General features: G+C 47.3%; 1 protein-coding gene across 1 annotated transcript in view; it reads right to left on the reverse strand.

The window, feature by feature from the left end:
• Window positions 1-8301, reverse strand: part of ARIH2 (ariadne RBR E3 ubiquitin protein ligase 2) — a 52915-nt gene extending 44614 nt beyond the window's left edge. Inside the window, exon 1 of the mRNA XM_040358933.1 lies at window positions 8148-8301. The gene's annotated coding sequence lies outside the window, so the exon portion shown is untranslated. The remainder of the gene's footprint in view (window positions 1-8147) is intronic.
• Window positions 8302-14940: the final 6639 nt, after the last annotated feature.

Consider the following 14940-nt stretch of genomic DNA (forward strand, 5'->3'; position numbering starts at 1 on the left):
TTGCGCTATAAACAAAAATAGAGCGACAATTTTGAAAAAAAATATATATATATTTTTTACTTTTTGCTATAATAAATATCCCCAAAAAACATAAAAAAAACTTTTTTTTCTTGTCAGTTTAGGCCGATAAGTATTCTACCTATTTTTGGTAAAAAATAAAAAAAAAAGCAATAAGTGTTTATCGATTGGTTTGCGCACAATTTATAGCATTTACAAAATAGGGGATAGTTTTATTGCATTTTTATTAACCGATTGCCGACCGCCGCATGTACATATACGTCCACAGAATGGCACGTACAGGCATATGGGCGTACATGTACGTCCCTGCCTTTCCGCGGTCCGATCGGGACCCCCCCGCTACATGCGGCGGTCGGAAACCCGCGGGGAGCGATCCGGGACGAGGGAGCGGCTATTCGTTTCTAGCCGCCCCCTCGCGATCGCTCCCCAGAGCTGAAGAACGGGGAGAGCCGTATGTAAACACGGCTTCCCCGTGCTTCACTGTGGCGGCTGCATCGATCGAGTGATCCCTTTTATAGGGAGACTCGATCGATGACGTCAGACCTACAGCCACACCCCCCTACAGTTGTAAACACACACTAGGTGAACCCTAACTCGTTCAGCGCCCCCTTGTGGTTAACTCCCAAACTGCAACTGTCATTTTCACAATAAACAATGCAATTTAAAACGCATTTTTTGCTGTGAAAATGACAATGGTCCCAAAAATGTGTCCGAAGTGTCCGCCATAATGTCGCAGTCACGAAAAAATAAAAAATAAAAAAAAAACCTATCCCCTGTTTTGTAAACGCTATACATTTTGCGCAAACCAATCGATGAACGCTTTTTGCGATTTCTTTTACCAAAAATATGTAGAAGAATACGTATCGGCTTAAACTGAGGGAAAAAACATTTATATATGTTTTTGGGGGATATTTATTATAGCAAAAAGTAAAAAATATTGCATTTTTTTCAAAATTGTCGCTCTATTTTTATTTATAGCGCAAAAAATAAAAACCGCAGAGGTGATCAAATACCACCAAAAGAAAGCTCTATTTGTGGGGAAAAAAGGGCGCCAATTTTGTTTGGGAGCCACTTCGCACGACCGCGCAATTGTCTGTTAAAGCGACGCAGTGCCGAATTGTAAAAACGCCTTTGGGCATTTAGCAGCATATTGGTCCGGGGCTTAAGTGGTTAATATTTTTTTTTTTTTACTACTAATGGCGGCGTTCGGCGATTTTTTTCGTGACTGCGACATTATGGCAGACACATCGGACAATTTTGACACATTTTTGGGACCATTGTCATTTTCACAGCAAAGGGAAACAAAGTCCAAAGTACAAAATGATGCAAGGAGTATGTGGGAGGGTTGTTTTCATCACTGTAAATAATGATGTATTTCACTTGATATGTGCCGTGATTGTAGCCGTATTAGTGCAATTGTGACAGAGAAAATTGAGTACTGCCTGTGATACTTTTATTTGCACCGACATACAATTTTTCAGGACAAGCTTTCGGAGTATGTCCCCTTCTTCAAGGTCCAAGCAGTACTTTAGAAGTTTATATAAATTGTGTTAGATACAGGTCCACTTTAACCAGCGTCACCCTGCAGTTGCAGAACACCACTCATCTGTGTTAAATTACAAACCGCAGCCAAAGGCTTTCTCAAAGATTCATTACAAAGCTTTCATAAAACAAATATTCACTATAGAAGTGCACTACAAATGTCAATAAAAGCCTTTAAAAGGAAAGCAGCAATATTGATGTAACCAGCACTCAGTATGTAGCAACGTCAAACAGGACCGATCTTCCAAACTGGGTGCCGGTCTTGCTGTGAATGAGGTGGCTCTGCGTTTACTAGGGGTGCAACGGATCGTCATTGATCCGTGATCCGAACCGAAAAAGATTGATCCGAACCGCACACACGTGATCCGAGGATTGTTTTCTAAAAAAAAAATAATAATAATTTGCGCATGTTCAGTCCACACACAGCGTGGTAATGGCGAACGGAGGAGCTTGAATGCCCCGCGTCATTTAAATCCCCTGTATGGGAGCATTTTGGCTTCCCTGTCAAATATTATGATGAAGGAAAGAGGTTAGTGGATAAAACCGTGACGTTGTGTAGGCACTGTGGCACAAGAATGCCATATGACAGTGGGAACACATCAAGTATTGTCACTAGGGGTGCAACTGATCCGTACAGATCAGCACCTTCGGGTCGGGACACACGGCGATCCACGGGCCCTCCCGGTCCATAGGAAAGGCAGCGGCTTCGGCCTAGCTATCGAAGCGGCGGCCATCGAGGTCCACCCGGCGCGGGGGATGCAGGCTGCTCCTCGGAAGTTTGTGGGCACTTGAGCTCAATATGTCATTGACTCCTAACAGCCCAGCGATGAGCTCCATGCTGCACCTTGAGGAATCCACACGGGGAGCCGCTGCAGCCGCCGCACCGGGCGTCCTGCTGCTTGCCAGAGAAGAGAGAGGAGGCGATCGGGGGGATCTGTATGGACTGAGCACGTAGGGGGGATTTTCACTAGACACTCAGCCCGCCGATCAATGACACTAAAGGGATCTGATGATTGGGATAGTTCAGGTCACAGTAGGGAACTGGTGACACCACTTTCGTACATGTCGGATTTCCAAACACTGTATTTAAGCACATAAGCTCCGTTTTGTGTTGACAAGAACTGTGAAATCAAAAACTCTGGTGGGTGTACCAAGATTTGTCTTTTTTTTTTTTTTTTTTGCTGATCCGAAAATGATCCGATCCGTCACTCCTGATCCGAGGATCGATCCGATACGTGAGTTTTTTGATCCGTTGCACCCCTAGCGTTTACCAGACAGACGCAGTGTGGACAGGCGGTTTAACCACCACCAATTTTGGCATTTCTATCCCACATGTAAACTTTTTTTTTTTTTTGCTAGAAGAATTACTCAGAACCCCCATACATACAGTATAAAAATATATTATAGCTGCACGATTAGAGGTCGACCGATATGGGTTTTTCTCTGGCCGATGCCGATGCTTAGAAATCTGGGCGGCCGATGGCCAATATATAATGCCGATTTTTGCGGCCGATTTTTTTTGGTGGCACTGGCTTGTGGCACTGAAAGATGGGACTAGCAGAAGGCACTTATTGGCACTGGCAGGCTGCACTAGATGGCACTGAAAGATGGTACTAGCAGATGGCACCGATTGGCAGGTGGCACTAATTGACACTGGCAGATGGCAGTGGCACCAACAGGGAACACTGCCAAGTGGCACTGACTGGCAGGTGGCACTAAGTGGCAATAGTTAGCACTGGTTGGCATTGGCATGTGGCACTGATGGCTTTAGTTAAAAAAAAAAAAAAAAACACACTGACACAGTCATGTGGTCAGAACAGGGAGTGGGGGGGGGGGGGGGATAACCGTAAGGATGCAGCAGCTGAAAGATGGTTTCTCCTCTTCTCCCACCCGCAGGCTTCCAGCTGCTGCAGGAAGACACACACACACAGAGCATTGCTCCTGTAATTGCCCCCAGGGCCAGATCCGATTTCCACAGTTGCATGCCCAGGTTACCCCTCCACCCTCCCAATTTAGGGTTTAGACCCCTGCAGCAGCATTGTATAAAATAATTTCAAAATATAAATACTAACATTTATTTTACAAATTGTAAAAAAAAATAAAAATAAGTAAATAAAAAATAAAAAAAAGTACATAAAAAATAAGTAAATAAAAAAAAAAAATGAGGCTCGTTCAGTTTGAATGCGTCTGTTCCACCATGTTAAAAATGTATTAAAACCTAAATATATATAAAAAATAAATAAATGCTGACACTTTAGTACTGTAAAATGTAAAAGGGGGGTACAGGATTATTTTTAATGATGTGTTCATCAGGCCAGAATGCTCAGATTTGATCCTGTATGAAATGCTAGACGACTTTAACCAACAACTAGAGAACAGCTTCACAAACCTGCACAGAGGCCTTACCAACAACATTGGATGTTTTGTGTGTCCTCCTCGGAATGAAGTGCCTACACTTCTCTGTACTCGTGTGAGGAGAGTCACAAAAAATGCTCTGTAGTTCAGGCCTCGGACCCCCATACATTGCATCCCTCCTAATCCCAGCACTCATCCCTGCTATACACAGCAACATTGTTACTATAAAATAGACCCGCCGCTATTGGTCTGTACTTCACACTACCCTTCTGGGTAACAGAAACATTACTCCAGATCTGAACAAATGCAGGACAGGTTCCCAACTACTTCTCAAGGGGACTTTGTGTAAATCGGACTAGTTTTTCTGCAATGACAAGCCCTGTAAACCGACAGTGATGGCTGTATACAGCCAAAGTACAGTCAATACTGGTATCGGCGTCATACTAGGCATTTTCGTGAGTATCAGTACTCGCAAAAATGCTCCGATGTCAGAAATGATGTCATCTTGGAAATAGACAGACAATCTCCTCCTCCCCTCCAGACAGTGCCATCCCCGTCTCCTCCTCCCAGTGACATCGCTAGGGGCCGCCGATTCCAAACAAACCCCCGGGCACCTGTCCTCTGGCCATCTCCTGTAACATGCCCGCAGCCTCCATCCAAAACATGCCCGCAGCCTCCGGCCGTCTCTTTTACCATATGCCTCCGGCCGTCTCCTGTACCATGCCCGCAGCCTCCGGCCGTCTCTTTTACCATATGCCTCCGGCCGTCTCCTGTACCATGCCCGCAGCCTCCGGCCGTCTCTTTTACCATATGCCTCCGGCCGTCTCCTGTACCATGGCCGCAGCCTCCGGCCGTCTCTTTTACCATATGCCTCCGGCCGTCTCCTGTACCATGCCCGCAGCCTCCGGCCGTCTTTTACCATATGCCTCCGGCCGTCTCCTGTACCATGGCCGCAGCCTCCGGCCGTCTCTTTTACCATATGCCTCCGGCCGTCTCCTGTACCATGGCCGCAGCCTCCGGCCGTCTCTTTTACCATATGCCTCCGGCCGTCTCCTGTACCATGGCCGCAGCCTCCGGCCGTCTCTTTTACCATATGCCTCCGGCCGTCTCCTGTACCATGCCCGCAGCCTCCGGCCGTCTCTTTTACCATATGCCTCCGGCCGTCTCCTGTACCATGCCCGCAGCCTGCGGCCGTCTCTTTTACCATATGCCTCCGGCCGTCTCCTGTACCATGCCCGCAGCCTGCGGCCGTCTCTTTTACCATATGCCTCTGGCCGACTCCTGTAGCATGCCCGCAGCCTCCAGCCGTCTCTTTTACCATATGCCTCCGGCCGTCTCTTTTACCATATGCCTCCGGCCGTCTCCTGTACCATGCCCGCAGCCTGCGGCCGTCTCTTTTACCATATGCCTCTGGCCGACTCCTGTACCATGCCCGCAGCCTCCGGCCGTCTCTTTTACCATATGCCTCCGGCCGTCTCCTGTACCATGCTCGCAGCTTCCGGCCGTCTCTTGTACCATATGCCTCCAGCCATCTCCTGTAACATATGCCTGCAGTCTTCGGCCGTCTCGTGTACCATGCCCGCAGTCTCTGGCCGTCTCGTGTACCATGCCCGCAGTCTCTGGCCGTCTCGTGTACCATGCCCGCAGTCTCTGGCCGTCTCGTGTACCATGCCCGCAGTCTCTGGCCGTCACTTCTGCCTGTTGCCTCTTCCTTCCCTCCACCAGCAGTTACCTCTGCCCCCATGTTTACCCAATAACTCTCCTTATAGCAGCTACAAAATAGGGGATAGATTATGGCATTTTTCTTTTACTAGTAATGGCGGCGATCTGCGTTTTTTTTATCGTGACTGCGATATTGCGGCGGACACATATCGGAACACTTTTGACACTAATTTGTGACCACTATAATTTATACAGCGATCAGTGCTATAAAAATGTATGGATTGCTGTGCAAATGCCACTGGCAGGGAAGGGGTTAACACTAGGGGGCGATCAAGGGGTTGTTTATCCTAGGGAGTGATTCTAACTGTAGGGGGATGGGACTCACAAGGAGAGGAGACCAATCGGTGTTCCTCTGTACTGGGAACACACATTGGTCTCCTCTCACCTGACAGGACATGGATCTGTGTTTACACCCACAGATCCATGGTCCTACTCCGTTACCGGGAAATCACGGGTGCCGGGCGGGCATCACGGCCACCGGGCATGCGCATCGGTACCCGAGTGATGCAGCGGCGCGTGCGTACCCACTAGGGGGGCGAGAAAATCATACGACACCCTGCTAGCACAAGAGCAGCACCGCCCAGCCGTCATTTGTGTGTCTCCCAGAAGGCAGCGGGAGGGGAGAAGAAAAAGAGGATCGAACGTGCGGTGATCTTTCCTCGGTAGTGGGGGCAAATACCTGGATTTGACAGGTATCCGCTCCCCCCTGAAAGGTGCAAAATGTGCCGACGGAGCGGGGCGGGGGTGGGGGGCTAGATGATCTGATCCGCGGAAGTTCAATTTCTGTGTGGAACTCCACTTTAACCACTTGACTACCAGACACTTACACTCCCTTCCTGCCCAGGCCATTTTTCAGCACTGTCACACTTTGAATGACAATTGCGCAGTCATGTAACAATGTACCCAAACATTTTTTATAATTTTCTTCACACAAATAGAGCTTTCTTTTGGTGGCATTTAATCACTGCTGCCTTTTTTTTTTTTTTTCAAAAAAAAAAAAAACACAAAGGCCCAAAATTAAAAAAATTAAATAATTTGTTTTTTACTTAGTTTCTGTCAGTAAATTTTGTAACCAAGTAATTTATCACCTTCACTGATGTGCGGCTGATGAGGAGGCACCAATAGGCGGCACTGGTGGGCAACAATAGGCGGCACTGGTGGGCATTGCTAATGGGCACTGATTGGTGACACTTAAATTGATATACTGTGATCAGTGCCCTGATTACATTCCATGTCCCCCTGTGAGGAGATGCCGCTGATCGGCTCCCCTCTCCTCCCACTCTGTCAGTGTGAGGTGACGGTGAGGGGAGCCGATTACCGGCATCTCCGCGTTTACATGTGATTGGACATGCGATTGGACACAGCCGATCACATGGTAAAAGAGCCGCTGACGCAGCTCTTCACAGAGATCAGGGGCCACGCCATGTCCTAGCAACACGGCGCGTCCACACTGCGCAGAGCGGGCGTTCTGAGACGACGTCATGACGTCGTCTCAGAACGAGAGCCGTCAAATGAAGGAGGGAGCTCCTTCATTTGACGGTGGGCGGGCAGTTCGACTCGTTATTGGAGTTCCTCGATCCGTTCTTGGACCATTTTTACAGTGTGGCAGGACGCATTATCCTGCTGCCATCATTACCTCTGCCGTCAGGGAATACGGTGTCCACGAAGGGGTGTACTGGGTCGGCAACGGTGGTCGTCGGCAACGGTGGTCGTCGGCAACGGTGGTCGTCGGCAACGGTGGTCGTCGGCAACGGTGGTCGTCGGCAACGGTGGTCAGGCAGGTGGTGAGGCAGGGGGTCAGTCACGGTGGTCAGTGTCACGTCCCATCCACACGAATGGCAGCACATCGCCCAGATCCTCACACTGCCCCCGCCGACTCGTCTTCTTCCCACCCTGGTGCCGTCTATTCCTCAGGTAAGTGACCCATCCGGCCGAAACGTGATTCCTCACACCGGGCCCCCTTCCTCCTCCGTGGTCCAGTTCTGATCTCTGCACGTGCCCATTGCGGGCGCTTCTGGCTGAGGACACGGGTTACCATGGACACCCGGGCCGGATCTGCGGCTACACAGCTCCATATACAACACACTTGCGATATTTCTGCTTTCAAAACACAACAACTTCAGGGATAACATGTTCACTTGCCCAATACATCCCGCCCACTCTCCGGTGTCATTGTAATGAGATATTATTATTATTCCCTTCACCTGTCATTGGTCACAATGTTCTATGTGTACATTGGAGGACTATAGATGAGGAAGAAGCCCCCTCCCCCACTCCAGTCAGGATTACCTCCCCCTCCCCCCCACTCTAATTGCCCCCCCAATCACCCCCACCTGAACCCAACAACTGCCCCCCCCCTCTCCTCCCGTATTGACTAACCTCCCCCTCATTATACCTCACCTAACTTCACAACCCCCCTCAGGAATGTCCCCCCCCCATCCCCCACAAAGCATCTCCTCCTCACAACAAAAACAACAAATGTCACCGATCCTTTCCCACACCCGCCTCACCTAGCCGGGACCCGTCTTCTCTCCGGCACAAAGTCCCCCCCGGGAGAGGCGGCGCAAAGCTTCTCTCAGCCGCTTCACCTCCGATCAGCCTCTCTCTCTCTCTTCACCGAATGTCTACAACGGGAAGTGCTTCTCTCTCAGCCTGACGTCACTTCCGCCGATCCTGTGCGGAGGGGAGGGGGGAGGAGAAAGGTGTGACGACACGGGGTGGGCGGGCAGCTGCGCGATGACAGCGCCTCCGGAAAAAGGTGGGCGGGGCGGAGAGGATTGACCTGCGCGGTGACAGCTTGAGGTGGGCGGGGCTCGAAGGAGGAGCTTGTGTCGTACAGGGCTGGTCACGTGCTTCGTGTGTTGTCAGGATTGGATCGTTTTGTAGTCTGGTTTGGGGGAACTTTGATCCGCTCACTGTTTATTGTAACGTTGTTTATAAAGTTTATTAAAAAAAAGATATTTATAAAGTTTACTTATAAAATGCATTATAAAGTTATTTATGAAGTTTATTAAAACGTTATTTATAAAGTTTAATCATAAAATGTATTATAACGTTATTTATGAAGTTTATTAAAAAGTTATTTATAAAGTTTAATCATAAAATGTATTATAACGTTATTTATGAAGTTTATTAAAAAATAAAATTTTAATAAACTTCATAAATAACTTTATAATACATTTTTATAAGTAAACGTTATAAATAACTTTTTCATAAACGTTATAATAAATTTTATAAGTAAACTTTATAAATAACTTATTTAGTTTACTTATAAAAAGGAAAATTTATATGAAATACTTACCGTAATTTTCCTTTCCTGATGGACTCCATGGCAGCCTACGTGTGGGTTAACCCCGCCTCTCATACCTCATAGGACCCTACTCCCATAAAGCTTTGCTTCTTGGCCATAGACAGTGTTCCGTAATATAGCCTACTCCAGCAAAAGGGAGGGAACTCCGGCTGCCATGGAGTCCATCAGGAAAGGAAAATTACGGTAAGTATTTCATATAAATTTTCCTTTTTCCTGACAGACTCCATGGCAGCCTACGTGTGGGAAATGACTAGCCAAACACACCCGGGTGGGCAATTGCTGGTTAAAGAAACAAAAATTTTAATTGACATTGTCAACAGATAATATATTCAAACCAAAATTAACCGACGACAAGGAGGCCGGTTCTACGCAATAGTGCGTCATAAATGTATTTAAAGACGACCAAGAGGCCGCTTTGCAAATAACTTCAGGGGAAACATGTCGGGCAGCCGCCCATGATGTAGAGACGCTCCGCGTGGAATGAGCGGTTACCGCTTCAGGAGGAGCCAACCCTTTAGCCTTGTAAGCCCTTTGGATAGCTTGGACGATCCATGCGGCGATGGTTCTGGAGGAAGCACGCATGCCTTTGTTTTTCCCATGGAATGACACAAACAAATGATCAGATTTACGGAAGGACGCTGTGGCTTCCAGATATTGTTTAAGGATTTTGCCGACATCCAGAGGATGAACCATAGAACCTTCAGAAGAATGAAACGTGGGAAGTACAATTTCCTGGTTTTCATGAAAGATTGACGTGACTTTAGGCTTGGAACCCAGCATTGGAATCAACACTACCCGGTCCGGAAAAAAGGTGAGGAACGGTTCTTTGGAGCCTAGAGAGCCAATTTCGGAGACCCTTTTGGCAGATGTTATAGCCACAAGGAAAACAATCTTGAGGGAAAGATCTTTGATAGATTGATTAGTTGAATCTTGATCTCCTGAAAAAAAGTCCAAGACTAATGGGAGATCCCACTTGGAAAATCTTGGTTTTCTTAGAGGTCTTAACCTCATGGCTCCTTTGAAGAATTGACGGACAAGGGAATGTCTGGCCCACGAAATACCTGTGAAGGCAGAGATTGCTGATACTTGGACCCTCAAGGAGCTGACTGATAAGGGTAGGTCAAGCCCAGTTTGGAGGAAGCCCAAAATGTCTTGCACTCTGGGGACTTTGGCTGAACTGTTCATGGAGGAGGTGTAATCCGAGAACTTAGACCATATCCTCTGATAGATTTTGTTGGTGCTCACTTTCCTGGCATTTAGTAATGTAGAGATTGCTTGGCTTGGGCAACCTAGCGCTTCCAATCTTTCCCTCTCAAAAACCAGGCCATCAGGTGCAGATGAGATGGACAAGGGTGAGGGGTCGACCCCTGGAGCAAGAGATCTGGTCTGGATGGGAGCTGAACTGGATCCCGGAAGCTCAACTGAAACAACAGTGGAAACCATGGTCTGTTGGGCCAGTAAGGAATTATTGCGACCACTTCGACTTCCTCCCATCTGAGTCTCGACAGGAACCGGAGAATAACTGGAGTTGGGGGAAAAGCATAGGCTTTGTGGAACATCCATTGATCTGTTAGAGCATCCACCCCGAACGCTTGGGGACAGCGATTTCTTGTGTAAAATTTCTCCAGTTTGTAGTTGCACGGGGATGCAAATAGGTCCACTTCCGGTGTGAATCCTAGTGACAGGATCCAGGCGAAAACCTCGCTGTGGAGAGACCACTCGTTGTTGTCGAGTGTCGTCCTCGATAGGAAATCTGCTTGAATATTCTGAGTTCCGGGGAGATAAACTGCTGTTAGATCTGTCAGATGTGTCTGAGCCCATGACATAATCGGCTCCACCTCCCTCAGAAGGGACAGACTGCGTGTGCCTCCTTGTCTTTTTATGTAAGACACGGCTGTCGTATTGTCCATCCTCAGAAGGACTGACGACCCCTTTACCAGATGGGTGAAGGCTTGAAGGGCACAGAAGGCTGCACGGAGTTCCAGGATATTGGATACTACCTTTCGAGATGGAAAATCCCACTTCCCTTGGGCTACTTCCTTCAGGCAAAGAGCACCCCAGCCGCTGTTGCTGGCGTCGGATGTAACTGTGATCCAGGAGACAGGGGCTATTGAGAGACAATTGAGGAGATTTCTCCGCAGAAGCCACCAGAGGAGGCTGTCCCTCATTGACTGAGTTATCCGGATTAATTGGTCCTGGGGCTTCGGATCCCATTGTTGGAGAAAACCCCTCTGGAAAGGACGCATTCGCCATTGTGCCCATCTGACCATGGGAGTCGTGGACACCATGGTGCCTATAATTTTGAGGCAGAGTGAAGCTTTGAGAAAAGGGGACTCCAATGCAAGACGAATTCTTTCCCGGATGACTGGGATTTTTTCTAAGGGTAGAGAAATTGTACTCTGAATCGTATCGAACTGGGCACCGAGGAAGACTAGAGACTGTGTGGGTTCTAGATGACTCTTTTCCCTGTTCAAAAGCCAGCCGAACTCGGTCAAAGTGAGAATAACTTGAGCCCGATGTATCAATAGCTGTTCCCTGCTCTGTGAAAGTAACAGCAGGTCGTCTAGATAATGGTGTAGACGGATGCCTTTCATTCTGATTAAGGCCACGACAGCCAGTAAGAGCTTTGAAAACACTCGCGGCGATGTTGTAAGCCCGAATGGGAGACACGTGAACTGTAGGTGAACACTGCCTACTGCGAACCGAAGGTATTTCTGAAATTCTGCCGCTATGGGCACGTGGAAGTAGGCATCTTTCAAGTCGATTGACACAAGCCAGTCGCCCGGTAGAATGGTCTGACGAATTGTGAGAAGTGACTCCATCTTGAATTTTTCCTTTTTTATAAAGGTGTTTAGATGCGTCAGGTCTATCACTGGCCTCCAAGAGCCGGACTTCTTCAAAATCATGAACAGAGGTGAGTACATTCCCTGAAATCTTTCTGCCGCTGGCACTTGTATAGCGGCGCCCTGGGACAAAAGAGTGTCTGTGTATGTTAGAAGGATATTTCTCTTTTCTTCTGAACGAGGCAGAGTTGTGGGGACAAACTGAAGTGTAGGAGGGTTGACAAAGGTCCAGGAGTGACCTAAGGATATTGTCTTGATCGTCCAAAAGTCTTTTATTGAGGCTGCCCACACGTGCCGGAATTGCAGAAGCCGAGCTCCAACCTGCTCCGTCTGAGCGATCCCAATATCAAAAAGATTTAGGGGTATCTCGGTTACCCGGAGTTGCCCCTTTTGTGGGTTTTTGACCCGAAGGTTGGTTTCTTCTCCAATTTTTCCTGAACTCTCTACCCGGCCTGTATCGACGGGCCTCTCTAGCACGATCTTGGTCTTGCCTGGGAAAAAATTTTCTTTGGTTGAAGGGACGACGGTCCTGGGGAAGGAACCCCGACTTACCCCCTGTGGCACGGGAGATAGCGCTGTCAAGTTTGTTCCCGAACAGGGAGGACCCTTGAAAGGGAATACGGCACCATGCCTGTTTAGAGGCTGGGTCGGCTACCCAAGGACGGAGCCATAGGGCACGTTTGGCTGTAACAGACAAAAGCATGACCCGTGCCACCAGGCGGATAATGTCAAGGGAAGCCTCACCCAAGAAGGCAGCAGCCATTCTTAACTCATGAACCGGTAAGTCTCTGACCAGAAGACCAGACATATTGGATAGAGTAGAATCCACTTCATCCGTCCAAACTTCCATTGCCTTGGAGAGGGCCGCGAGGGCCAGAGCCGGCTTACATGTCATACCTGCTGTGACATATATGCGCTTTAGATCTGTATCAATCTTTCTGTCCAAAGCATCTTTAAAGGAAACTGTGTCTTCTAAAGGAAGGGTAACATGTTTGACCAATCTCATTAAGGCGGCGTCCACCAAAGGAGCTGATTCTAGATGTTTCACGTCTTCGCGTTTAAATGGATACATCTTTGATACTTTAGAAATCAATGAATTTTTCCTTTCAGTGGAGGTCCACTCATCAGTGATCATTTCACCAAGCTCACCCAAGAGGGGAAAGCTGGGACGCTCCTTCTTGAGGTGTTTAAAATATTTTCTCTGTTTGTTAGGAGATTCCACCGGGTCTTCCCATTTTAAAGCGACTTTGACTGCCCTTACCAGATTTGGGACTAGAGAAAAATCAAATCCTGTGGAATTGACAACACTCTCCACCTCACTAAGGGAGGACATACTTGAGGAACGATTGCGCTGAGATGGACCCGGAACCTCAGAGTCATCCTGTATAAGGACAGGTGCTGGAATTACAGGAGAAAAAATGTCACCAGAGGAAACAGGTTTGTTCAGGGATTCCTGAACCACCTTCCTGACCAGAGCTTCAACTTGTTGGTCTCCATCCACTCTCTCTCTTGCCGCACGAGAATAGCAGGGATCACAGAGAGATTTCCCTTCCGGGACCTGGGCCTTGCACCCCCAGCAAGATCTTCTTCCAGAATAGCCCGAATGACGGTGGGAATGGCGATCAGAGGTGGATCTATATTTTTCCCCATGATGTCTGGAGGGTGACCTGCTCTTTGGACGTTTAGAGCTTGACCTGGAATGATGACGATGTGCATTAGCGACGTCAATGTTTTCCTGAACTGAGGGCTGATGATCAGACCTAGAAGGGCTGAAGAAGGAGAAAGAAACGATAAGAAAAAAAAAAAAAAAAAAAAAAAAACAAATACAGAAACCCAAACAGCAGGCAGAGGAAAGAAAATTTTCCATCCTACCTGCGGCGTAAGGGTTGGCCACTGGGGGGCGGTGACACATCCATAGTGGTAAGATATATCCACTGAAAACAATTATAAGCAAAAATTAAAAATATTAGCATGATAGCAGAGCACAGGCAATAAGGTGTAGGAGACAATTGATGCAGTATATGAACATAGTGCAGCCAAGCACCCTACCTTCTCCAATGAGGATTGAGCCTGGAAGGAACAGTGATCCTAGGAGAAATCCCCAGAATCAGCTGTAGCAGACAGCTTTTTAAAACTGCCGCCCTCGATGACGTCACCGCGCCCGCCGCGTACGCCGCGCACCTGCGCTGTGATTGGCGTGGCCCTGACTGCCGAGCGCGCCTGCGCGAATCGGCAATGGACTCTACTGCGCACGCGCGAACCGGAGACTTGCGCGCGCACACAGAGGAGACTGAAGGAGGAGAGAGTGGAACGCACAATGCGTTCCAGCAGCCATAGACCCGGAAGGTAAGGAAAGAAAACGGCGCTGACAAACAACATACACAAACAGCTGCCATAAAGATACTGTAATCGATACATTACCAATACGATCCGGTCCAGCCTGGGAGTGGGAGCATAATAAATCACCTGGGCACCATCAGTGGGAAGAAGGTCTCCTGCTAATAGCCAGGACGATTGACCATAAATAGCATATTAGCCAATGGCTAAATAGTAAGCTTCTACCAGGATTTCTTTCTATAGTGTGCAATCCGCCCGGCTAATAGCTGGGACTTGTTGGACTCCAACCATTTAATTTCTCCCAAAACAAAACCCGCCAGGACTTGGATTTAAAGTGTAAAAACGTTATAGGTCCTAGGAGGAGGACAAAAAAGGAACACTGTCTATGGCCAAGAAGCAAAGCTTTATGGGAGTAGGGTCCTATGAGGTATGAGAGGCGGGGTTAACCCACACGTAGGCTGCCATGGAGTCTGTCAGGAAAGTTATTTATGAAGTTTATTAAAAAGTTATTTATAAAGTTTACTTATAAAATGTATTATCAATTTATTTATATAGTTTATGAAAAAATGATTAATAAAGTTTACTTATAAAATGTATTATAAAGTTATTTATGAAGTTTATTAAAACTTTATTTATAAAGTTTAATCATAAAATGTATTATAACGTTATTTATAAAGTTTATTAAAAAAATAAAATTTTAATAAACTTCATAAATAACTTTATAATACATTTTTATAAGTAAACGTTATAAATAACTTTTTCATAAACGTTATAATACATTTTATAAGAAAACTTTATAAATAAAGTTTTAAT

The sequence above is a fragment of the Rana temporaria genome, chromosome 7 (genome assembly GCF_905171775.1).
Source record: "Rana temporaria chromosome 7, aRanTem1.1, whole genome shotgun sequence".
Lineage (NCBI taxonomy): Eukaryota > Metazoa > Chordata > Amphibia > Anura > Ranidae > Rana > Rana temporaria.